The sequence below is a fragment of the Crinia signifera genome, chromosome 6 (assembly GCF_055691185.1).
Source record: "Crinia signifera chromosome 6, ASM5569118v1, whole genome shotgun sequence".
In the NCBI taxonomy this organism is placed as follows: Eukaryota; Metazoa; Chordata; class Amphibia; order Anura; family Myobatrachidae; genus Crinia; species Crinia signifera.
In genome coordinates this window covers 48,490,206-48,515,733 of record NC_139222.1, presented here as the reverse complement: position 1 = coordinate 48,515,733, position 25,528 = coordinate 48,490,206, and positions in this window count along the sequence as shown.

Genomic DNA, 25,528 nt, shown 5'->3' with positions numbered 1-25,528 from the left:
TTCCCCATAGAGAACAATGTTAAATGCCTCAATTTACCCGCGATGACCACGATTTCCCATAGGAAACAATGTGAAATGGCTCAATTTACCCAAATTATCATAGGAACAATGGTAAATGGGCCAAAAACACCCCTGAACATTGAAATGTCCCCCAAAAGTAGTTTACGCCACCACGTGATCAACGTGAACCCGAAGCGTGGCGAGCGCAGCGAGCCCGCGAGGGGCGGCGGTACGCGTCCTCCGACCTTTTCATACCCCTACTATCCACTAGGGCGTGGAGTTGAGAATAGAATAGTGTGGCGAGCGCAGCAAGCCACCGAGCCCGAAGCGTGGCGAGCGCAGCGAGCCCCGCGAGGGGACGCGGATACCTGTGAAGCCCGCGAAGGGACGCGTTTACCTGTGAAGGTATCCGCGTCCCCTCGCCACGCTTCGGGCTCGGTGGCTCGCTGCGCTCGCCACACTATTCTATTCTCAACTCCACGCCCTAGTGGATAGTGGGGGTATGAAAAGGTCGGAGGACGCGTACCGCCGCCCCTCGCGGACTCGCTGCGCTCGCCACGCTTCGGGTTCACGTTCATCGCGGGGTGGCGTGAACTACTTTTGGGGGGACATGTCAATGTTCAGGGGTGTTTTTGGGGCTTTCTGGCCCATTTACCATTGTTCCCTATGATGATTTGGGTAAATTGACCCATTTAACATTGTTTCCTATGGGAAATCGCGGTCATCGGGGGTAAAGTTACCCATTTAACATTGTTACCTATGGGGAAATAGCGGCCATCGCGTGTGGACCATTTAAGCATTTTTAGCCGCACACGACGCGACCGACCCGATTTTCACTGTTTTCAATGCATTTCAATGGAAAAATCGGGGGCATCGCTTCGGTCGCGTCGCAGGCCACTAAAATGACCCCCGATGGCCGTGATTTGTGGCCGTGCTAGGAAACAAGTACCCAGAAGTTCTTTATATACAACTACTGTCCCCAAGGTCGGCAGGGTTAAAGGTCGACATGGGTCAACGTCGACATGACTTAAGGTCGACATGGGCCAAGGTCGACATGGGTTTAGGTCGACAGTCATTAGGTCAACATGAGTTTTTCACAGTTTTTTGAGCCGACATGTGCCGACAGGCGGTATTTCATGCCCTACCATCCACTAGGGCATGGTGGGAGAATAAAATAGTGTGCCCAAAGCGAAGCGAGGGGCTGCGGTTCAACTCCAACTGTGTCCATGTCGACTGTGTCGACATTCGGGTAAAAAAACAATGAAAACCTCATGTCGACCTAATGACTGTCGACCTAAACCCATGTTGACCTTGGCCCATGTCGACCTTGACCCATGTGGACCTTTAACCCTGTCGACCTTGGGGCCAGTCGACCTTCCGGGGTTGACCTAATGACTGTAGATCTAAGTCTGGTCTGACCGATGTACCGATTCCGTTTTGACAGTAGAATGGGTTTCCAAGAAATACTGTCTTGACTGCAACTGCATTGAAAATGTAATTTGAGATCATTATGACTCACCCTACCTGAGGCAAATAATATAGACTACAGTGTCATGATCCTTACTTATCCCTCTTGTTTTGTGACTTACCTCTGCCAATGGTATTGCACACCAGGGGCGAAATGTTTTTTTTTTTTTGCGTTTTTTTCCGCAAAATATGCCGTTTTCGGGCATTTCCCGAAAATCGCATATTTTATAGGGTGCGATTCGCGGCAAAAAATCACACTTTTTGCCGCGAAATCGCACATATTGAAGTGGTGATTTTTAGTCACACTTCAATTCGCATCCAGATGTATTCCCATTGGAAAGCATCTAACATGTAATAGGGTGCGATTTTTGGTAAAGGTTACCAAAAATCGCAAAAAAATTAGACCAGGTTCTGGCTGGCGAGTTTGACAGAACCATGCACAGATCATTGTGATCTGTGCATGGTTCTGTCCAAAAAAAAGGGTTAAAAATAAAAAATGGAAAAAAAATGCGTGGGGTCCCCCCTCCTGAACATAACCAGCCCCGGGCTGAAAGAGCCGCTCCTAGTTTCATAAAATCACAGAAATAAGCAAGTCGGGGTTCTGTGTATTTTATAAAACCAGCACGAGGCTCAAGGGCCGGTCCTGGATCCCAAAATAAGGGGGACAAAATGACTAGGGGTCCCCCGTATTTCAAGAACCAGCACCGGGCCCAACCAGCCAGCAGGGTAATGCCACAGCCGGGGGAGACTTTTTATACAAGTCCCCCCGGCCAAAGCATTGTCCCCCTGACCGGTCAGCATGGGCAGGGGTCCTGGGGAAGTGGGGACCCCCCAAAGAAGGGGTCCCCCCCCTCCAGAACTTACCTGCCCATGCTGAAGCCCGGGGCTGTCCTCGATGCCCCTGGGCGGTGGGCATCGAGCTGATGATTGTGTAAAAAATAGAGAAAAACTATTGTATACTGCTGTGGAACTATGAGTCCTAGCAAGCCTGCACCACATGCAGGGACTTGGAGAACCACAAGTCCCAGCATGTGGGGCAATAAAGGGCCCGCTGGGACTTGTAGTCCCACAGTAGCACAAATAGTTAAATAAATACACAAACACACGTACAGTACAAATTTATTACACACGGAGCCCATTCATTCATACTCACCAACTGTATGTTGCCACGAAGGATCGGTCCCCTTCTCCAGTAGAATCCACTGGGGTACCTGTGGAGAGAAAACATACTCACAGACATCTTCAGCGCTTCTCCGGGTGCCCTGCAGCACTGTAATCACGGCCCGTTGTTGTGTTGACATCTGGGGCTCCGCCTCCAGACCGGGACTTAGCCCCGCCCACCAGCCAATCATGGTCCAGGAAAACCCCCAGCGGGCCCTTTATTGCCCCACATGCTGGGACTTGTGGTTCTCCAAGTCTCTGCATGTGGTGCAGGCTTGCTGGGACTCATAGTTCCACAGCAGTATACAATAGTTTTTCTCTATTTTTTACACAATCATCAGCTCGATGCCCACCGCCCAGGGGCATCGAGGACAGCCCCGGGCTTCAGCATGGGCAGGTAAGTTCTGGAGGGGGGGACCCCTTCTTTGGGGGGGTCCCCACTTCCCAAGGACCCCTGCCCATGCTGACCGGTCAGGGGGACAATGCTTTGGCCGGGGGGACTTGTATAAAAAGTCTCCCCCGGCTGTGGCATTACCCTGCTGGCTGGTTGGGCCCAGTGCTGGTTCTTGAAATACGGGGGACCCCTAGTTATTTTGTCCCCCGTATTTTGGGAACCAGGACCGGCCCTTAAATCTGGTGCTGGTTTTATAAAATACACAGAACCCCGACTTGCTTGTTTCTGTGATTTTATGAAACCAGGACCGGCTCTTTCAGCCCGGGGCTGGTTATGCTCAGGAGGGGGGACCCCACGCCGTTTTTTTCCTGTTGTTTTTTTTTTACTCAAAATCGCATGACTGAAAATGCGCAGATTTTCATGAGTAAAAATCGCCCGAAATCGCACCATATCGCACTTTTTTGCCGCGAATTCGCATCTCATTACATATGCGAAATCGCTGCAAAAATTGCGATTTTTTTATAATGTGCGATTTGGTGCGATTTTTTTCTTACGAAAAAAAACACACCCTATTACATTTCGCCCCAGGTGTGTCCTGCTCGTTGATTTTAGCCCAGCTCATTAGTAGTAAGTATATCCTGCTTTGCTGCTTCCATTGTGTGGTCTGTGTTGCTTGCTGCTAAATCTTGGTATTAGCCACTGGTATGAGTAATCTACATAGGTCTGAAAGGCCAGGCAGGTAATATTAGAGCAAAGACACAGGGTTGCATAGCTGAGTGCACAGTTTCTTGGCAGAAATTTGCGGCCCCATCTTGGAGGCCTCAACAGGCCATCTTCCTGTGGGAAAACCAGCATGGAGAGCCAGCATGGGCGGTGGTGGTGGGGGGGGGGGGGGGGGGGGCTTCGTGGGGGATGCAGAGAGAGTCACTGAGGCCTGGGGAGAGACAGTGAGGCCTGGGGCTGGAGTTGATGACATGAATATCAATCCCCTTCCACCGAAGTGCCCCTGATAGTCTCCTCTCCAGGCTTTTCCTGGAGAGGATGAAGAAAAAGTAGGTAAGTATTGTGGAAGTCTAGGTACACACACGCCATTTTGTGATAGTATGGCCACCATTTTGGTTCGCAGAGTTGCGCAAATAAAGTTTCCATACCCGAGTATGTGTGACAATGTGGACCAGAAGAGTAGACATACTATCACACATAAATTCATAATAACACACTTACACGAAATGAAATATAGTTAAAAGGTTTAGAACGCCACACATAGCTTAGTTAGCCCTGCACACACCTGTCTATATCGTGTTTAGTACCGTTCCGCTCAGTTCATTATGCGAAGTATTCCGGTCATTGCGAATATGTCGCAATGTACATTGCCCGATAGTTATGGACATAATCCATATTCCAGAGACAGTTTCTGTTGTAAGTAGTTAACAAAGGAAACTAGCTCAAACCGGTTCTTATCCTTGCTGACGCCGAAACCACCAAACAAAGGACTCTTAAAGTTCACTCCCCTGCACCTGGTCAGACCAGGTACAGCGTCTAACCTCCAATCACAGTGGACCGGACATATGATCTCTGACCAATGAGAATGGCCTTTGACCTCCCCCTTCTGACCCTATAAGATAGGCGACCCGGAGCAGGCTCGGTCTCTTTCGGCACATCTACTTTCCCTGGACCTTCCTACCGGACTATAGTTCATTCCTGAACGATAGTGAGCTCTGACCGGACTGCGCTTCGCTTACTAGATGACCACGGTAAACGGTTGCATTTTCACGGTATTTATTCTTATAAGTATTGTTGGCTGATTGTGTCTTGTAACTGTATTCTTTCCCCTTAGTAGAGTCTGTTTAGTATTCATTGTTAGTATATTGTATTACCTGTTATACCAGTTTATTCTTATTTCTGTAACCCCCTTTTTGTCCATTAGGGACTCAAATACAACCTTTTTACGGAGCTCTTATCTCCATATTTCTATACAGTGGTCGTTGTCTGTTTATTCGCATAATAGCGATAAGGTATATTGCGGACACAGTCCGATAAGGTATATTCGCAGATTAGAGACAAAGTACTGCGAAGGAATCTCTAATTAAGGTATTGGTTCTTGGTATACATAATACAATAAAAGGTACGCTACGCTGCGCTACGCTTTGTTCACACGTAGCTAGGTATAAAGGGTACGTTGGTTGCGGACTTATTACATAATCAACGCTTTTCACTTATTGTCACTCTGGTTATATTTTAATCACCATTAACAATTGAGGGCTCGTCCGTCCGCTCCACAGTCCAGAACTCAGTACCAGGCGTGCGACTCGACCTATACCAGCAAAAGGGTGGAAGTATTTATTTGTTTCCATTGCTGGATAGGCCGAGTCCGCGGCGGTGCGGGGTTCGGGAAGTGCTAGCGCTGAACCCGGAGTACAATAAGTGAAAGCCACGTGTTTTAAAACATATATTAAGTGTTTAATAAACTGTACTTCTGCCTGCCACAAGTAGTTTAACGGGGTATAGTGTCTTGAGTTGCTTGTTCATTACAGTATATGTACCACGTGCGATAAGGTTCGCACACGTGGAATCTGTGTTTATTATAGTACATAGAGGATCCCCTCTGTGCAAAACTATAATTGTTTATTGCTAGTTACCACAAAAAACAGGGACTCCGCCACGTGGCGACAAGTCCTGGGCCTTTTGCAGTAACGTAAAGCGTCTATTGTGTATTACGCAAGGTGCGCGCGCACGTGCCCACATCGGGAAAGTTTTGCATCTTTGTACGTGGTTTACGGATTAAGTACGGGATTTATTTCGCATCTTGATACGTAACTCTCGGACAGAGTTAAGGGATTTATTCCACATTTAGGCGCAATTACTGCGTATAGCGAAACCCGAGCGCAACCTTGCAAATACACTATAGAACACGTGGGTGGCCGATTCATCGGCGGCCTGTGAACAACGCACGTACACACGTGGATGTTCATTGGTACTGCACACGCAGCACACATAGGAATTAAGAGGTGAACAGTATTAAACCACTAGCTTCATTTAAACAGTATAGTAATATACTGCGAATGAAGCGGTGATTAATAAAAGAAAATAAGTTTCTTTTTCTTTTTGTTCATTTTCTCATAAGAAAGCAACTCAAGCATTATTTTAATAGATTCCTATAGTTTATTATAAGGGATTTATACCTGCATAAGAATCTAGTGAAAAGCTACCGGCCTGGGAAAATTTTCTGTACAGAAATATTTAAAAAAAAATAAGCATAAGACCAAGGTGTAACTAGCGCCCAGTGTGAAAAATAACTGAGGCGAACGGGTGTGTGACGACACGACTCAAGCGCAGTGTAGTCCAGTGTAGGACAGTCCAGGTAGGACAGGGTTAGGGTTCACGTGACGACGTGCCCATAGGAACTGCCCCTTCAGTGGAATTGATTCCGCTAGGAGGGTACAAGAAGATATATCGGAACGCACTTGTTTCCGATTAGCTACTTTAGAAATCCGATTTTTGGGGGTATAGGAAAACAAGTTTGTTATACCCTGGAAAAATTGTGCCGCGCCAAGCAAGTTGGCTAGAAGTTCGCTGCTAGTTGAAAGACTTGGTGATTGAGTACGTTACCTCGCATTGTGGGCTCTTCGCTTGATTGCGTTGAAGTGTCGCTGTGTGGAGAAGTGAGTGGTTGGGGAGCTCTCAGATAAGAAATAACCCACCGATTATCTATTAGGCGTGAACGTTTATTCCTGTAATTATGGGTAATAACGAGTCACGCTGTGATAACGTGCATGTTAGGGAGGAAGCAAGCCAGCCAAAAGGATCGGCTGCTTTTATTATGTGCAGGAAGCACGGTGAACTCGCAGTTGTTTACCAAAATAAATGGAGAAAAATGACACAAGGCAGCAAGTTAGAATTTCCCAGTGTTGGTAGCTTCGATCCAGAAATCTTATCGGCAGTAAAAGATGAAATATGCCTACTCTCCAGTCGTAAGGAGAGAGTGAAGCATATAGATATTCTTAAATTGTGGCAGAAGGAAGGACAGGAACAATGGGGAATCAAAGGTCTGGCAGTGCCGGACACAATCAGCCACAATAAAAATGCAACCGTTGCCGCAATAGAATCAACTCCCCCACCCCCATATGTGCCGAAGGGGTTAATGACTCATAAGAAAGACATGAGTAATAATGTATCTGTTACTAACTTGTACCCTGTCTTACCCCCTTATAAGGAAACCCGAGAGGAGAACGAGCAGCTGTTGGCACTGGCCGTCTCCCATGCCCTTAACATGCTTGAGGGAAAGGCGCAACCCACTGCTGGGGTCCCAGCACAGGAGGAGGAGACGGCTGATGTCAACAGCATAGTATTAGACACAGGTAAGTACACACAACACAGCACAGAGATAGTTGTTCCTGGGATGTTCTCCAAAGGTGCAGGGGGGATACAGATCCACCCTCTGCACACAGTGGAACCTCCTTGTGGACGGGGAGGCGGGGATGAGGTAATGCCTGTAAAGGATAGTGACATGCACAATACATGGACGCGATTGGAACGTCATTCAATCATCAAAAATTTCCCTGATCCCAGCAAAGATCTGGCAAAGTGTCAGAAATTTGTAAGGGAGCGAGGAAATTCAGATGAGCCCACCAATAAGGATTGGCGATACATGTTGAGAGCTTGCCTCCCTTCACATATAGATGTCCAGAAGTTCATTCGAGACAGTGGTGTGGAGGGCGATAAGATCTTAACTGAACAGGGCAACCAGGAAAATATACGCCTAATAAATATACAATTGGGTGTATATTTCCCAGGGACAGTTGAAAATACCCTAGGGTTCACCATCACACAGAAAGATGGTGAGTCCACCAGCGGATATTTCAACCGTGCTTTACAGGCGTTGCCAAAACACTCTGGTATCCACAGCCCCAGGGACAACATACATCTTAAGGGAGGGATTGTCTCTGTGCTGATACAAGGTCCGAGGGAAAATCTGAGAACCAACATAGAAACCAGTCACCCCAACTGCAGACAGATGTCAGTACGCACTTTAAAGAAATCTGCTGTTGATCTGGACAAACAACTTATGACAGAAAGACAAAACCAAATGGTATGTTTCAAATGTGGAAACAAAGGACACATAGCCAGACATTGCAGGGTAAGTAACCATAGAAAACATAACACACATGTAAGTAACTGGGAGACACGATGAGGGAAGACAAGTAGGTCTCAACACATAGCCATAGCCCCACCTAGTAGCCAACGCTGCCCTAAGCATGACACACATATGCAAACAGGGAGTAGGACACACATACACCCCACATCCAGGTAACATAAGACAATATCTGAGGGAGGAGCCTCAGATATGGGTAAGTGGAATAGTTTAAATATAAAGGTTTTTTTTTTTGTATCTAACCCGTTAACAACATTCCCTCCTGGTCTAGGTTGTGTCAAGCAATTAGTAGCAGCAATTGGGGTAACAGGAAAAATACAGCATTACCCACTGACGAAACCAGCAGATGTTACAAGCGGGCCTCTGCATACCAAACACTTTTTTTGTTGGCTGCAGCGGCCCGACTAACCTCCTGGGTAGAGATTTACTATGTAAAATGGGATGTGTCATCTATTGCACCCCTGATGGGGTATTTCTGGACACTCCTAGAAATCTTACACAAGAAGTGCAAGATATGCTGGACAGTCCTCAGAGGCTAATGTTGTATTCCACTGTTATAGAGTCAAATCCATCTAAGGTAGCTAAAAACTACAGCACAAATACCGAGTTCCCTTTGAACTAAAGATGGGAAGGACACAGGATCAATGGCAACCATAGCTTCAATAGAAACCCTGTTAAAAACAGAAAGTATAGCGCCCCAAAGTACAGAATCACCATTCGAAATCTGAGGTTGAGCTGGAAAAATACCCAGTGAAATAACAAGGTTCCCAAAAGAGAACTTTTAGCTAAATACCCCTAGACACAGCCCGTAGTCACAACCACACTGGGAAACAGAAAGAAAGGGAGGGCTTATGAATCAGAACAGGAGTTGAAAAGGGTAAGAACCAAATAGTTGAGAGCCAATTCCCCCATAGTGCTAAATCCTGGCGTCATCAAAAAAAAAAAAAAAAAAAAATGTTTCTGTTGAAAATAAATGTACACATTACTGTCATTAATATTTTCTACCCTTTTTGAGTTTTTCTCTCTTTTCTTTTTTTCCAATTTTTTTCTCCTTCCCCTACTCTTTTGTTCCAGAAACCCACAAATCATAGATAAATAATTCGAAGAATCTGTCGCACTCCCAGCAGAGAAATACCATTGTGAATATGCGGTACCCTGTAAAGCGAGTAGTCACAATATAGATATTTTACAGTAAATCTTGAACAAAGTCCCAATAACTTTAAGCATTACTCCTAATGTTACCCAGGGCAACCACAGCCACCATCTTGTGAAAAACAGTCCAAGTAATGCACAAAGCATTCCCCTTCTACAAAGAATGAAAAGGGTTGTAAAACGCATTTACATATAAATAGGTGCAATCACAATACCCATGTCTTCACAGACAGATGTGGATAATAAAGAAGGAGAAACAGGCCTGACTACAGCCTTTTGCCATGGGTAAAACTGACACAAGAGACCATGTGATTTAGAATATTTGACCTGCTGAGGGGGCGACAGATATAGTGACGTAAGAAACCTGGTGATGCCAGCCTGACCAATGTCGTACTGCAGTGTGCAATTAAACCCTATTACTTAAGCACTTCATACTTGTCTACACAGTGTAGTCGCCATAGCACTACTGGTAAACAAAACTGAGAATGTGGTGTTGGGGTGTGTTTTAACTGTTTATGCTCCTCATATAGTCTGGACACTCCTAAAATTCTGCCTAAACATGTGAAAAATATTCATCAGCCAAGTTCACTAAATGGGAACTTGCATTGATGTTACCATGTAAAATGGGTAATATTGTAAACCCAGCAACACTCTTACCAGGTGTGCCCGCCAAAGGCACAAAGGGTGGATTGGTGCTGAGGTTGCTGGAATGGTGGAATTTAGTGGGAGCCGAGACGAATATGATTGCATGACATGTTTGAGTCAGACCTTTTGCAGCATGCCCCCAAAGGGTGGTAACAACCCATTGGAAGAGGTAATTCATTTTTTTTCCGTTCTTTCCACAACACCGAGAGGGAAAATTGTACACTGGCTATACCGTAATAGATGGAAAAGGCATAGTAGAGGCTGAACCCATTGGACGTCTCACTCAGCAGCAGCAGTCTCATTAATAGTACTGCGAACTGAGAGAAAAACAGCCAATATTCATGCCGACTCCAAGTATGTTTGTTGGGGTAATACAAAAGATCTTAGGCCCTATGGCGCCTCAGATGTTTTGTTTCAGTAGCTGGCACTCCAGTGGCGCAAGCGTTGTAAGTTTAAAAGATTCTCGACAGTCACACAGCTGCCGGACAGAGTGGCCGTTATCAAGTGTAAAGCCCACATCTTCGATGAGGATTCAGTGTCACTTGATAATGAACATGCTGGCAAGGCAGCTGGGTGAGCCATGCGCTCTGCGGATAATGTTTGTGTTCCCCCTATAAATGTCAGTATATTCACATAGTAATACAAGATTTGTGTCCCCTGCAGGAGAGGCAGTCTGGAAGCCGAAGGGATGTGGACAGGAATAGAAAGATGGACAAGGTAAACCAGTGACTCTAAGAACATGCCAAACTGTCAGGACAGAGATAGCCCATGGCCTGATTTGTCTTGACAGGGAAGGTATGTGGAAAAATTAGTCCAAAATTACTGGCGTGCCCACAGATAGGTAAGACGACAGAATCATGCCTTACTTGTCTGGGGGAAACAAACTGCAACGGCTGTTCCCACAGAGCCATCTCCACATCCCTCCTCCAGCAGGATCCTCTGCAGGTAATACAAAATTGGCTTTGTACAGTCCACTCTAGAAGCATTTAAGTTATTTATTTATTTTTATATATATATATATATATATATATATATATATGTTGACGTTTGTGTGTATAGATATGGCAGCCCAGAAGCACCCTTGAGTATGCAAATATATATAAAAGGTTTAAGTCATGTGTTAACCTTCAGGGACTGATGGTACACCCCATAATCTCTTTTTGTAGTAGTAAAATCACTCTCAGAACTCCACCTCACTGGTTCCCATCGAAACATTGCTTGGCGGGCAGCCACAGGTTATGGTAATCCCACAAGGAGATCCTAGACCACAAATGCAAGTGATGTATCCACACCTGGAAAACTGCAGCAAAAGGACTTTGTTGACACCTGTTGTGAACTGTCATAACCATGAACCAGGAGATGTTGTTGTTGTTTCCCCTGCTTTGCCATATACAGGTTGCTTGATAGACCTTTGGAAAGGACCACCCCAGATCTTGTTGACCAGCACTACCTCAATAACAAAGTCGCAGAGAGAGATTCGGGTACTTTCGTCCTACTGCCAAAAGAACTGAAAACCGGAAGGTCCCTACACTCGAGGGCGAAAGAAAGAAATCGCTAAGAGACACCATTTCGGGAGGACTGGAGAGCAGCTAAGGTCAAGCAACCTGTACAAGCTACAAAAAGGGACTGTGACACACCCCACTGGTAACAGGTTGACAGGATCACTAACAAAATTTTTCCTTTCTCAGTTTTCTCTATTGTTGTGGGTCCTATTCTTGTCTCCCCCCCACTGTCCGTTCTTATCCTCAAAAGCAAGGATACCGCCGCCGCCCTGCTGCCAGGCATTGGACGGACGATACAGAGTTCTGAGAGTGTGTTACCCGTCCCAGCTTAGGTTAAGGTAGAATCTATAAACTTGACACCTTACCCAGGACCGGATGTTTTAATACCATCATACTTAAAAGCATACCAAAAAGAGAGACAACAAAGAGTTCAAGGGTCTGTTGTCACAAAACGATACCTATCAAAGGATGCCATATTTGTGAACGTGTATATGTTGTAACCACCCCTGTTTTTATTTTTATCCCTAAATTGTACATTATCCTTCGTGACCCTGAGTAGATTGTTCGATAAATGCGGCCCATCGTTTATCCATGATCCTGGATCGGCCGAGAGCAGATGGTTTACTCCCCTTATATGTTTATTTCATGTATCCCAATTTCTCTGTTTGGATTATGAATTTCTGTATTGTCGTGTGAAATGTTTTGTAATGTAACAGTTTTATATTTACTGTTAAAGGGTGGACTGTGGAAGTCTAGGTACACACACGCCATTTTGTGATAGTATGGCCACCATTTTGGTTCGCAGAGTTGCGCAAATAAAGTTTCCATACCCGAGTATGTGTGACAATGTGGACCAGAAGAGTAGACATACTATCACACATAAATTCATAATAACACACTTACACGAAATGAAATATAGTTAAAAGGTTTAGAACGCCACACATAGCTTAGTTAGCCCTGCACACACCTGTCTATATCGTGTTTAGTACCGTTCCGCTCAGTTCATTATGCGAAGTATTCCGGTCATTGCGAATATGTCGCAATGTACATTGCCCGATAGTTATGGACATAATCCATATTCCAGAGACAGTTTCTGTTGTAAGTAGTTAACAAAGGAAACTAGCTCAAACCGGTTCTTATCCTTGCTGACGCCGAAACCACCAAACAAAGGACTCTTAAAGTTCACTCCCCTGCACCTGGTCAGACCAGGTACAGCGTCTAACCTCCAATCACAGTGGACCGGACATATGATCTCTGACCAATGAGAATGGCCTTTGACCTCCCCCTTCTGACCCTATAAGATAGGCGACCCGGAGCAGGCTCGGTCTCTTTCGGCACATCTACTTTCCCTGGACCTTCCTACCGGACTATAGTTCATTCCTGAACGATAGTGAGCTCTGACCGGACTGCGCTTCGCTTACTAGATGACCACGGTAAACGGTTGCATTTTCACGGTATTTATTCTTATAAGTATTGTTGGCTGATTGTGTCTTGTAACTGTATTCTTTCCCCTTAGTAGAGTCTGTTTAGTATTCATTGTTAGTATATTGTATTACCTGTTATACCAGTTTATTCTTATTTCTGTAACCCCCTTTTTGTCCATTAGGGACTCAAATACAACCTTTTTACGGAGCTCTTATCTCCATATTTCTATACAGTGGTCGTTGTCTGTTTATTCGCATAATAGCGATAAGGTATATTGCGGACACAGTCCGATAAGGTATATTCGCAGATTAGAGACAAAGTACTGCGAAGGAATCTCTGATTAAGGTATTGGTTCTTGGTATACATAATACAATAAAAGGTACGCTACGCTGCGCTACGCTTTGTTCACACGTAGCTAGGTATAAAGGGTACGTTGGTTGCGGACTTATTACGTAATCAACGCTTTTCACTTATTGTCACTCTGGTTATATTTTAATCACCATTAACAGTATGTGAATACATTCTGCTAACATCCACAGATTGCATTGTTCCTCTGTGCATTATGGCCCTTATTATGATCTGATTGCAGTACAAATTTGTTCTCAAAATGGGCACAACCATGTGCACTGCAGGTGGGGCAGATTTAACATGTATAGAGAGAGTTAGATCTTATTTTGTTTCTGTGCAGGGTAAATACTAGTCACATTATTTTTACACTGCAATATACTGTAGATTTCAGTTTCAACACACCCCGCTCAAATCTAACTCTCTCTGCACATGTTACATCTGCCGCCCTGCAGTGCAAATGGTTTTGCCCATTTTGAGAACAAATTTGTACTGCGATCATATCTGAATAAGGGCCTATATGTGCTATTTTGGATTATAAAATAAAAATATTAGTATAATATCTGCTTTCATTCTCCAGATATTACAGTTTTGGAGACTTGGAGTATTGGAGCACAATAAGACTCTCCTTCAGTCTTCAAACCTACAAGCGTTCCCTGAAAACTCACCTCTTCAGGCAAGCTTATCAAATTCCAGAACCAGCCACTTAACCTTCATATACCTTTCCTATACAATCACATCCACACTGTACAGACCACACACATATCCTCCCTCTTTCTTTTTCACATTTTCCATCCTCCTGACCCCTGGCCAAATTGCTGGGTCACCGGATCAAACAGCACATCAGGAACCTTTGCAGTCTGGTGGACTTTAAGAATACCTATTCTTGTGTATCCGTGCCTTTTTCCCTAAGATGGTAAGCTTGCGAGCAGGGCCCTCATACCTGTGACTGTCTGTAAATACCCAGTTTTTTGTATAACTGTCTCATATTGTAAAGCGCAACTGAATATGCTGTGATATATATAAGAAACTAGTAATAAATAAATAATAAATAAACAATGCAAAAGTCTATATCAATGTGTAAGTCAATGGAGTTGTCATACAATTTGTGTTATATACATAGGAAGAGCTGTGTCTGTGCTTCTTACTTGATGGCAGTAACACAGGGATTTAGAGTGCAGACACACTCCTACAAACTCCCTGCTCTGTTCTTCCAACAGTTTCCATCTCTGCCTGATACTTCCTGTACACTAGTTTACCTTGTTCTCTTGGGACCTAGCAGTGTCCTGGAGTTAAATATCTTGCATGGAATTTGAGACACAGATTAGAATAATTACAGGCTGAAATCACATATCCATTTATCCCCATGACCTGGACTGTCTAGGAACATGAATCCAATTAAACAGGGCACTTGCAAAGCTACCTCCATTTCTTCTGCAACACTGAGGGGAATATGTATCAGGTTGCTGTCGGCAGTTAAGGTGTAAAAAAAATTACACATTGCTATTGCCACATGTTTTGAATGATGATTGTCAGGATTTGCCTGGTACCTAACCTTCTGGTCATTGCAGCTGCAGCAATTTGTGCTGATCAGTAACTGTAATGCAGGCCGGCAATGGGAGGATCCAATCTGGATCTATGAGTTTTGGCACGCTGCGGTGCCTTTTGCAAGACTGGTGTCAAGGACCTTTCAGTCCAGGTGAAAGACTGCATGCTTAAAATGGATTTACTCCGTACAGCAGGCTGCAGCACACCTAATATATCAGTGTGCCGAAACGTGTAGTTTTAGTGTCTGTTATACTAATTTTAAAAAACAAAGGTAACACATTGTGAGTGCACACAGCAAGTCCCCATGCCCAATGCACTGGTGACATCTGGTATGGTTCGCAAGTTGGTGTTCAATACTCTGTTTATGTCTTTGTATAAATAAAACCTGTTTTTAAGTTTCACCTGAGATGCATCATGGGTCCCAGTACCCCTACCCCATTGTTGGTTTGCTATTTGACAAAGGTCCGCACCAGGACCGAAACATCGGCAGGCTATTGATTGGATTAAACTGTGGACTTATACTTTCATGAGAAGACTGGTGAGTCGGGGACCTTAACGATACCCTTACGCATAGGCGCCGATTCTACTCAAGGGCCCGAGCACCCACGGAAATTGATGAGCACCCACGGGCCCGAGTCCCGCTGCTGGGCCACCATATAAACTTGCTAATTTGTGGCTGCAGCACCCACATTACCGCACCCGCCACCTGGGAAACAGTATGCCGGGAAGAGTGTATTCTGTCTGCGGAGTACCTGCACTGTGGGGGCATTTATGTACCTGCACTGTGGGGGCATTTATGTACCTGCACTGTGGGGGCATTTATGTACCTGCACTGTGGGGGCATTTATGTACCTGCACTGTGGGGGCATTTATGTACCTGCACTGTGGGGGCATTTATGTACCTGCACTGTGGGGGCATTTATGTACCTGCACTGTGGGGGCATTTATGTATGTGGAACTCTGTTGCTGTAATTTAAATTTTGAAGACAACTGTGCTTTGTAATATAAATTGGTATTATCTTGTGGCCACACCCCTTCCCCATGAAGCCACTTTTTGGCTTGAGCAAAAACATAAATCGGCACCTATGCCCTTACGTGTTTGTCATCTGCTTATTTAAAGTAAGCTTTCAAGTGAGCTCCCCATTATCCTAATGTGAGTGGTGTGTCCATTATATCCTATTTGGGAACTTGGAGTGGATCACATCAAATTCCATATTTCACCTGGTCTTTAAGACTTTCTAAAAAGTGTTACAGGATTACATTTTGTTTTATCTTTAATGTTTCCCATTTTATGTCATAACCATTGGAACCTGGTGAGGACTTCCTATCATACTTTGCATTGAGGACCAGAGGAGATCCCATTATACTGATTGGACTTACTGTATATATACATATAGCGCCAGTAAGACTGTTTGGTGACCTTCTTACAGTCTTATGGTGCCCATACACGGTGCGATAGCACCGTGAAATGCGATGCGCACTCCCGCGGGCATTCCATCGCACAGTACAAAAAGTATGTGCTGCACATACTTTTTGTACTACCTTCAGATTGCATCGTATTGCACGCGAATCACATGCAAATCGCACATGCGTTCGATGCGATTTAGTACAAAACGCACGGGTGCTATCGCACCATGTATGGCCACCTTTAGGCTTTGCCAGTTGCCCTCCTCAGGAATTCATATAGATTTGTAGATAAAGGAGGCACAAAACAGTAAATTGCAGTACATTGCTCAGCCGATGTTGTAAGCCTGCATATGAACATTCCCCACAAAGGAGGGCTAAGGGCAATGGCGAACCTCATCACTGATAATGTTACATACAATGGACCAAATGTTTCCTTTTTGCTCATGTAATTATCAATGACTTTGCATAATAACTACTTGTTGTTTGATGATAATCTGTACCTCCAGGGTTGCACAGTGGGATCATGCGCAGCACCGGCATACGCAAATGTTTTTATGTTTCATGTTGATAAATGTATTTTCTTTGGTAATACAATATTATGTAAAATAATAAAAATATAGCCCTATATACAAGATATATAGATCACATTCTCATCTTTTGGCAGGGCTGAAAAATTCAGTTCATAACAATCATTGACAACATCAACAGATTAGACACCAACATAACATTCACATATGGCATCCAGTAAGAAACAATACACTTCTTGCATGTAAATATTTTCAAACAATCAGACACTCTTATTACCTCCCTATACAGTAATGCCACAGACTGTAATAGCCTTTTGCAGAGCCGGCCCTAGCCTAAATTACGCCCTAGGCAAGATTTTGACTGTTGCCCCCTAGCACCGCCACTAGTTCCGTCTCTGACCCTGCTCCCCTTTCCCAGCATCAGCAACCCTCATCATAGCAGTCAACATTTTGGTGCTCCTACCCGCAATATTTTAAATAGAAACAGCGCACCCATTCGGTGCGGAGCCCAAACAGGGGTGTGTTCTTGCTGGGAAGGGGCATGGCCACACAATAGTACCCCAATTCAAATTATGCCACACAGTAGTGCAACTTTATTCACATTATATCATGCGATGGTGTTCCTTATTCACGTTACATCACACAGTAGTACCACTTTACCTTATTTACATTACTCCTCATATTATTCACATTATACCATTAGAAAAAAATCCTGAGAAAATATTGTATTTTAAGCACCTCAATGGCCTGTGTTGGGCAGAGGAGAAGAGCTGCAGCTGCTGCTATCACTTAAGGGGACGGGGCCCGGGGCCCCCACTGGGCCCTTCCATCACACTTTGGCCTGGGTAATTTGTACCCCCTACCCCTTTTTCTCGGCCCCCCTGATAATACCACACAGTAATGCCCCTTACACATGACACACCTTATTAATGTCCTTATAACCATAATGCTCCTTACAAATTATGCCAACCTTTATTAATGCCCTTCATACACATAATGACACACATAATCCCCCTTACACATATGTCACACATTATTAATGCCCTTATACACATGACACACATTATGCCCCTTACACATATATCACACATTATTAATGCATTTATACATGACACACATAATGCCCCTTACACATATGCCGAACACTATTGCACAATCAAACCACCCGCAGACAGGACTCGCACAGCCGCTAACAGCCTCACTCACACACACAAAATAGGCATGCTGCATATCATTTTAATCAGCAGAAGCTGCTGATGCCCCTAGGCATTCCAAATGCCCTAGGCAATTGCCTAGTTGGCCTATGCCTAAGGCCGGCTCTGGCCTTTTGCAAGCTTCCAGCCATCACCCTGAACCTTTGAAACATGGCCTCTCTTACTCCCAGTGTTTTAGGATACACATAATCTGTGGTAACAGTGAAGATGAATTGAAACATTTAAACAGTATGTAAAAAAAAAAAAAAAAATTCTTGCAGAAAGGCTACAGTAGCAGTTCCTTAATGAAACAAAGAACAAGGCTCTGGCTGCCCCGAAGGTAATATCCGAGCAACCAATAAATACCAAAACTAATAATTCTTTATGGGTCAATTCCTACACCACCAGCAGTAAATATTTGGTGTACACAGCAAAGCAAACATGGCCAATCATAAAGGCGTACCCAGACCTCACAAGTTTGAGGAATAAACCTCTGCTACCCTGTTACAAATGGGATTGTAATATCATAGATATTCTTGTCCATACTGACATACTGTATCTGCAAAAAATTAAAACCTCACTGAACATTTCCTAACTACAATGCCTGGTGATTACAAGTGTCTAGGTTGCACAACCTGCTCGTACCTAGAAGCAGGTGACCAATTTATGCATCCACACACTGGAACTAAATTTAAAGTTAAACAGGGGTTAAAGTGGGCTGGAATGGGGCGGAACTGCGTTCCGTCAGTTGCAATCGGAGGATGCTGTACAAGAGAACAATCATTTATGCGGGATACATACGGATGACTGTCAGACAGGGGATACTTACCTTCCCTTTGGCCCCCTTAACCCTTCCCGCAGCCTAACCCTACCTCTCCCACACCCTTGCGCAGCCTGTCCATAACCCTCCCTGCTAGTGCCAGTCGATGTTGGGATTCCGGCACCGTTCTCCCAGCAGAAGTGGGAATGCCAGCGTCTGTACAGTGAACACCGGCATCCTGATAGCCGTCCACATTGTGCAGCTGTTACATTATTTTTTGGAAACAATAAATATACACAATCAAATAGGATCATAAGTGGCATTTTCCTGCATTGTTTATACAGTGCAATGATCCCTTTGGCTACATGCATTTGAAGTAAGGTTACTCGTACCACTTATATGGAACCACTTGTAAAACACAGGACATGAACAATTCCTGACACATATCAGAGTCTATTCTACAAGTACAGTACTGTAAATCTTACTAACTGCTTTTGGGCTCATGTACATTTAGATGTAAGTCATTTTATGACACTCCTCTCAGATGTAGCAGTACAAGTCCACGCTTCTAGGTGCCACCTTCACAATCTCCTTGACATGCTTTTTCAAAAGTAGGCAAGTGTGCGGAACAGCAGTAGTGCATATGCCGCTGGTTTAGTGTACAAGAAAACACATATGCTGGGGGATGTGGCTTGGCAGTGTTAATTACAAATGTGTAAAGTGAAATGTACAGATTTCATACACAATGTATTATTTTAATGATGTATTATAAACATAAAACAGTTTGTGTCTGGAAAGTGTTATTTTAACATAATAACATTGTATTTACCATGTAAAATATGAGTAAATGCAGGTTAAAATACAAAAAAAAAGGCACCAATTAAATGGAAATCTGCCTTTGTGCTGCAGACTGATTGTCTCATACTGGTGAGGTCTAAAGTCTGATACACATACTCCCGTCTGACATAAACTCATGTATCAGGCTTTAGGCCTCATCAGCTGGGATTGTAAATGTGCTGTGAAGGATTATGGGGAGTAAGTGTGTATGTGCGGGGTAAGGGGTGTGGAGGATTATGGAGAGTAAGTTTGTGTCAGATAAGGGGTATGGTTTAAATGGTGTTATGTGATAGGCTCATAGGGTCAGAGGCAGAACTAGCAGCAGTGCAACCAGTGCATTGCTTCGGTGACCACTGCAAAGAATGTGATGGAATTATCAGCTGGGGTGCACCAACAAAAATTTATTAGGGCATCAAATTTGTTAGGGCCAGCTCTGGCTGAACGGGAGAGAAATCATTCGATGGTCGCTCACCATCGAATGATTTTTCTCCTCTACGATAATAAAAGTTAGTCTAAGCTGACTTTTATTTTGGCTTCTAGCCGCCAACAGCTGGCATCATCACACCTATGTTCGAATGGGAATGCCCATAAAATGCTGGGAGTTCCCCTACTGCCATCTCCGGCTCCCCCTTCCTGGAGCAAATGGTTTGGTGAGTGTGAAACTCGCTGAAGCCATTCGGTCCTGGGGTTTGCTCATGCGCATTATCGCGTATGCGCAATCCTGAACATCGGGGACGGGGACAAATTCAGACCCTAATGAAGGGGTCTGAATCGGCCACTTAGTCACAATTCCTGTTTTCATGTGAATGACTGCCCCTTTAAAAGAACCTCATCCTGCACGCTGCTGGACTCAGAGCCTATTACATACCGACCTCTGTGCTTTTGCCCAGTGTGTTATTTCTATAATAGTTTTCTACAATCACTTTTTGGTACAAGATTTATAGTAGCTTAGAAAAGAAGGATGAAATCGCCCAGTGTGTATACCCCTTAAGAGCTTGCACTCATAGCCATGCCACAGGAGTAGTGCCCCTGACACATATCAGAGTCTATTCTACAAGTACAGTACTGTAAATCTTACTAACTGCTTTTGGGCTCATGTACATTTAGATGTAAGTCATTTTATGACACTCCTCTCAGATGTAGCAGTACAAGTCCACGCTTCTAGGTGCCACCTTCACAATCTCCTTGACATGCTTTTTCAAAAGTAGGCAAGTGTGCGCAACAGCTAGGGTTACCACCTAGTCCCTTTAATTCCGGACACATGTTAATTACACAGGTTCTGTGGCAGTTTAAAATCAGGTGAAGTGTAGTCTTGAAGTCAGCCAGCCACAGAACCTGTGTAATTAATATGTGTCCGGAATTAAAGGGACTAGGTGGTAACCCTAGCAACAGCAGTAGTGCATATGCAGCTGGTTTAGTGTACAAGAAAACACATATGCTGGGGGATGTGGCTTGGCAGTGTTAATTACAAATGTGTAAAGTGAAATGTAAAGATTTCATACACAATGTATTATTTTAATGATGTATTATAAACATAAAACAGTTTGTGTCTGGAAAGTGTTATTTTAACATAATAACATTGTGTTTACCATGTAAAATATGAGTAAATGCAGGTTAAAATACAAAAAAAAACTAAATAAGTTCAATAAACTACAGGCACCAATTAAATGGAAATCTGCCTTTGTGCTGCAGACTGATTGTCTCATACTGGTGAGGTCTAAAGTCTGATACACATACTCCCGTCTGACAAAAACTCATGTATCAGGCTTTAGGCCTCATGAGTTGGGGGTGTAAATGTGCTGTGAAGGATTATGGGGAGTAAGTGTGTATGTGCGGGGTAAGGGGTGTGGAGGATTATGGAGAGTTAGTTTGTGTCAGATAAGGGGTGTGGTTTAAATGGTGTTATGTGATAGGCTCATAGGGTCAGAGGCAGAACTAGCAGCAGTGCAACCAGTGCATTGCTTCGGTGACCACTGCAAAGAATGTGATGGAATTATCCGCTGGGGTGCACCAACAAAAATTTGTTAGGGCATCAAATTTGTTAGAGCCAGCTCTGGCTGAACGGGAGAGAAATCATTCGATGGTCGCTCACCATCAAATGGTTTTTCTCCTCTACGATAATAAAAGTTAGTCTAGGCTGACTTTTATTTTGGCTTCTAGCCGCCAACAGCGGGCATCATCCCACCTATGTTCGAATGGGAATGCCCATAAAATGCTGGGAGTTCCCCTACTGCCATCTCCGGCTCCCCCTCCCTGGAGCAAATGGTTTGGTGAGTGTGAAACTCGCTGAAGCCATTCGGTCCTGGGGTTTGCTCACGCTGCTGGACTCAGAGCCTATTACATACCGACCTCTGTGCTTTTGCCCAGTGTGTTATTGCTATAATAGTTTTCTACAATCACTTTTTGGTACAAGATTTATAGTAGCTTAGAAAAGGATGAAATCGCCCAGTGTGTATGCCCCTTAAGAGCTTGCACTCATAGCCATGCCACAGGAGTAGTGCCCCTAGTTCATAGAACATAATGGTACACACGGTTCGATTCCATTTTCGATTCGATTTGGACTATTCAACCTGTTCTGAAGTTTTTTCTACTCCTTTTCGATTTCTACTATTTTCTATTTGATTTTCCATTTGATGCGCATTCGATTTGCTATTAGATTAACACTAGCAAATAGATTTGCTATTAGATCAACACTGGCTTCAGGCAGGAGATGGACATCAACTTGAATGCTGCAGTGAACACATTAGATTTGCGCTATCTACATTAGATTTTCTTTTTTTTTTCTTTTTTGAAATACGTTTTTATTTGGTTTCATATGAGTTAACATGAAAAAGCAATAGCATAGCCATTAAGTTAAAAGTTGACCAATAAACATAATATACAATGATAGACATATTATGGCTGACCACAAGTTAAACATTGTAACATCTATTATTGTGAAATCTACATTAGATTTTCACTATATAGTCTTGGGTACCAAGACTATGGCCCTTTTTCTGATTGAGTCGGATGGCTCCGAATGCGGACGGACGGCCGATGGTTGGAATTTGCACATGTGCAGAGGTGTATCTGCGCATTTGCGAACTCCGCGCACATCCGAATACGGCGTGAATTCTGTACAGAAAACGATCGGTTGGAACAATCCTAACAGGGGGTGGAGAGGGGCGTGAAGGGCTGTTTGGACTCATTATCATATGCGTAAGCCCCGCGTTTCATGTGCGTTCCCATGAAAACGCTGGGCGTACGTATGGTAATGCAGCCATGACGCACGTGTGGGGGGCGGACATATGACATAGCCGGATGCCAGCTGCCCGCCCATATCCCTGCTTTTTCACGGAGAAATGTCCGATTGGTCTGGAGCACTCGGTGCTCCCTGACCACTCGGTCCAGCATTCGATGATCAGCGACCATCGAATGATGGGGGAGGTTCCCACAGATGAAGGAGGTGTTCACATAAAAAATCGCGGTCCGTTTGGTCGGCATCTTACCGCATTCGGAAGGTGCGAGCAATTTGTACGGAAGGCGGGGCTAAGAACACACGGTTCCTGTCCGAAAATACGCATCCGACCGAATCAACTAGAATAAGGGCCTATATTTCTATTCGATTTACACTACACAGGAGCGCGCATTCTGATCGAATCTGCATCGAATATAGAAAAACCATTTGATTCCCATTCGATTTTCTATTCGATTTTTAATAAATTGAATCGAAAAATCTCACCGTGTATATGCTTTATAACTCTACTTCTTCTTCTTTGCTGCTTCATCTCAATTACCAGAATCTATTGCACTAATAAAACCCCTAATCCCCAAGAGCTGTGCATGGTTTCCATCATGTTTACTGCTCTGCAGTTGAATGTGCCTGTTTGGGGGGAATAAACTTTAATTAGTGTTGATATTAATCAGTTTATTTATAAAGCTGCCAATAAGTTCAGAGCGTGAAAACAAATGAAACAAGAACAGTGTTTCTCGGGTTATGTTTCTTTGGCCTTACGTCCCGTGTAATACTGCTGTGTGCTGTAAAGGACTGGTGCACTGCAGAGCATTGCATTAAGGAGATGGATTAAGCATGTACTGTTAACAAGGAATGCTCTGTCACGTTGTCGTGTGGGAAATTGTACTCAGCTATGGCCTTATTTGCAACACTTGTGGTTTCTTCTGAAGTCAGAAATATGAACTGAGTAATATGAAGAAGAGGACAATGCCTGGTCACTGCAAGGGGTAATGTAAGGGGCAGATAAACATTGCTAGGGGGAATAAAGGTAGCCACACAGAGCGGGGAATGTTCTAAGGAACAAGGAATAAAGGGAAAGCCACAAGGATTACTAAAGGGAACAGGGTGAAAGCTGAAAGCAGAGGCGACAGACCTTGATGATGGATTCAAGACAATTGGATCCAGCCCCCCCAGTTTGTGTTCAGACTATAGTTTATAGAAACAAAATCCAGTGTCTTTTCCGTGTGCTCATTGTTTACAGCTACATAACACCACATCCTGCCCTGTGGTGTCCTCTGCTTTGCAATACTACATAGGGAACAGGCCATATCAGTTACATAACTTGATGTAGCAGTTAATTAGACCAGAGGTTCTCAACCTCGGTCCTCAGGGACCCCCAACGGTGCACATTTTCCAGGTCACCTCACAGATACGCAGGTGCACTAATTACTCACTGCCACATTTTAAAAGATCACAAGCGGAGCTAATTATTTCACCTGTGATTCTGTGTGGAGACCTGAAAAAAGTGCACTGTTGGGGGTCCCTGAGGACCGAGACTGAGAACCACTGAATTAGACCACAGTCGTAAATATAGTTTTTATTGAGAGACAATCTGAGACTACTAAGAGAAGAACAGGAGGTCAGCAGGCAAAAAGGAACAAAATAATTATATGGCTATACTATAATTCTGTAATTTGCTTGATGGTGAGCGTGCAAGAAGTATACCAATATAACCTGCATAGTTACCTGTAGCTGCTGTGCATGGAGATTCCTTTATTTGCCCCTGCCTATTCCCGTTTTTCTCACTGTCCCCCTCTCCTTTTTTGTCCCTTTCTCTCCCCCATCCCCCATCCCCTTTGTTTTCTTTTTACTCACCCTCTTTCCCTGTCTTTCTCTCTATCTGTCATATTCTTATCCTCCATCTCTCTCCCCTGTGTGCATCTAATCGCATCAAGTGGTGCCCAGTGCAGCACCCGATGTCGCAGGCCATCCTGCGATGGACATCGGGTGCTGGAGGAGGGGTGGTGTGGGGCTGTGTAGGCGGGACCGGAGCTGGGGACAATAGCGGTGGAGCTTTCAGGCAGCAAGACTTGTCAGCAGCAGGAGTGACTTTGAAACACTGGGACGGCCCTCTGATTGGCTGAGAGAGCTCTCTCTCAGCGGCCTCAGCCAATCAGAGGGCCGTCCAGTGTTTCAAAGTCATCTGCTGCCACTGCCGAGTCCCGCCGCCTGAAAGCTCCACCAGTCCGGTCCCCATTACACAGCTGCCATGCAGAGCCAGATTAAGGTCTAAATGGGCCTGGAGCTGAAAATGATCAAGGGCCTATTATGCGCAATAATAGGGGTTGCGGACAGCACCTAATAATGTGGGTGACGTGACCAGTGTTCTGTTTGGGTGGTCTGCTCATGGGTGTGTCTCTATTTGTGTAAATATTTTCAACTAATTATATATGCCTGGAAAAGGCAGGGGGCTGGCATAAGAAAAATGCAGGGAGATATATTGGCGAGTGCACTCCAAAGGTGCACCCGCAGGACACGGATGTCCTAAGATACTTGCGGGGTGAGGCAGCACTCCATTCATAAAAAAATACTGAAAACCGAAACTTGGTAGACAATATGTCAACACCTTTTATGTGGTAGAAAAAAAGAAGTGTGTGTGCGTGGTGCGCAACCAATCAGCAGCTGACACGGGGTTGTCAGACCCCAGGGGGTAGAAAAAATAAAAAAGCAAGGAGTGTCAGCGCTGGCTATACCAATAAATGGATCAGACGGTTCTCAAAAATATAACAAATTTAATAA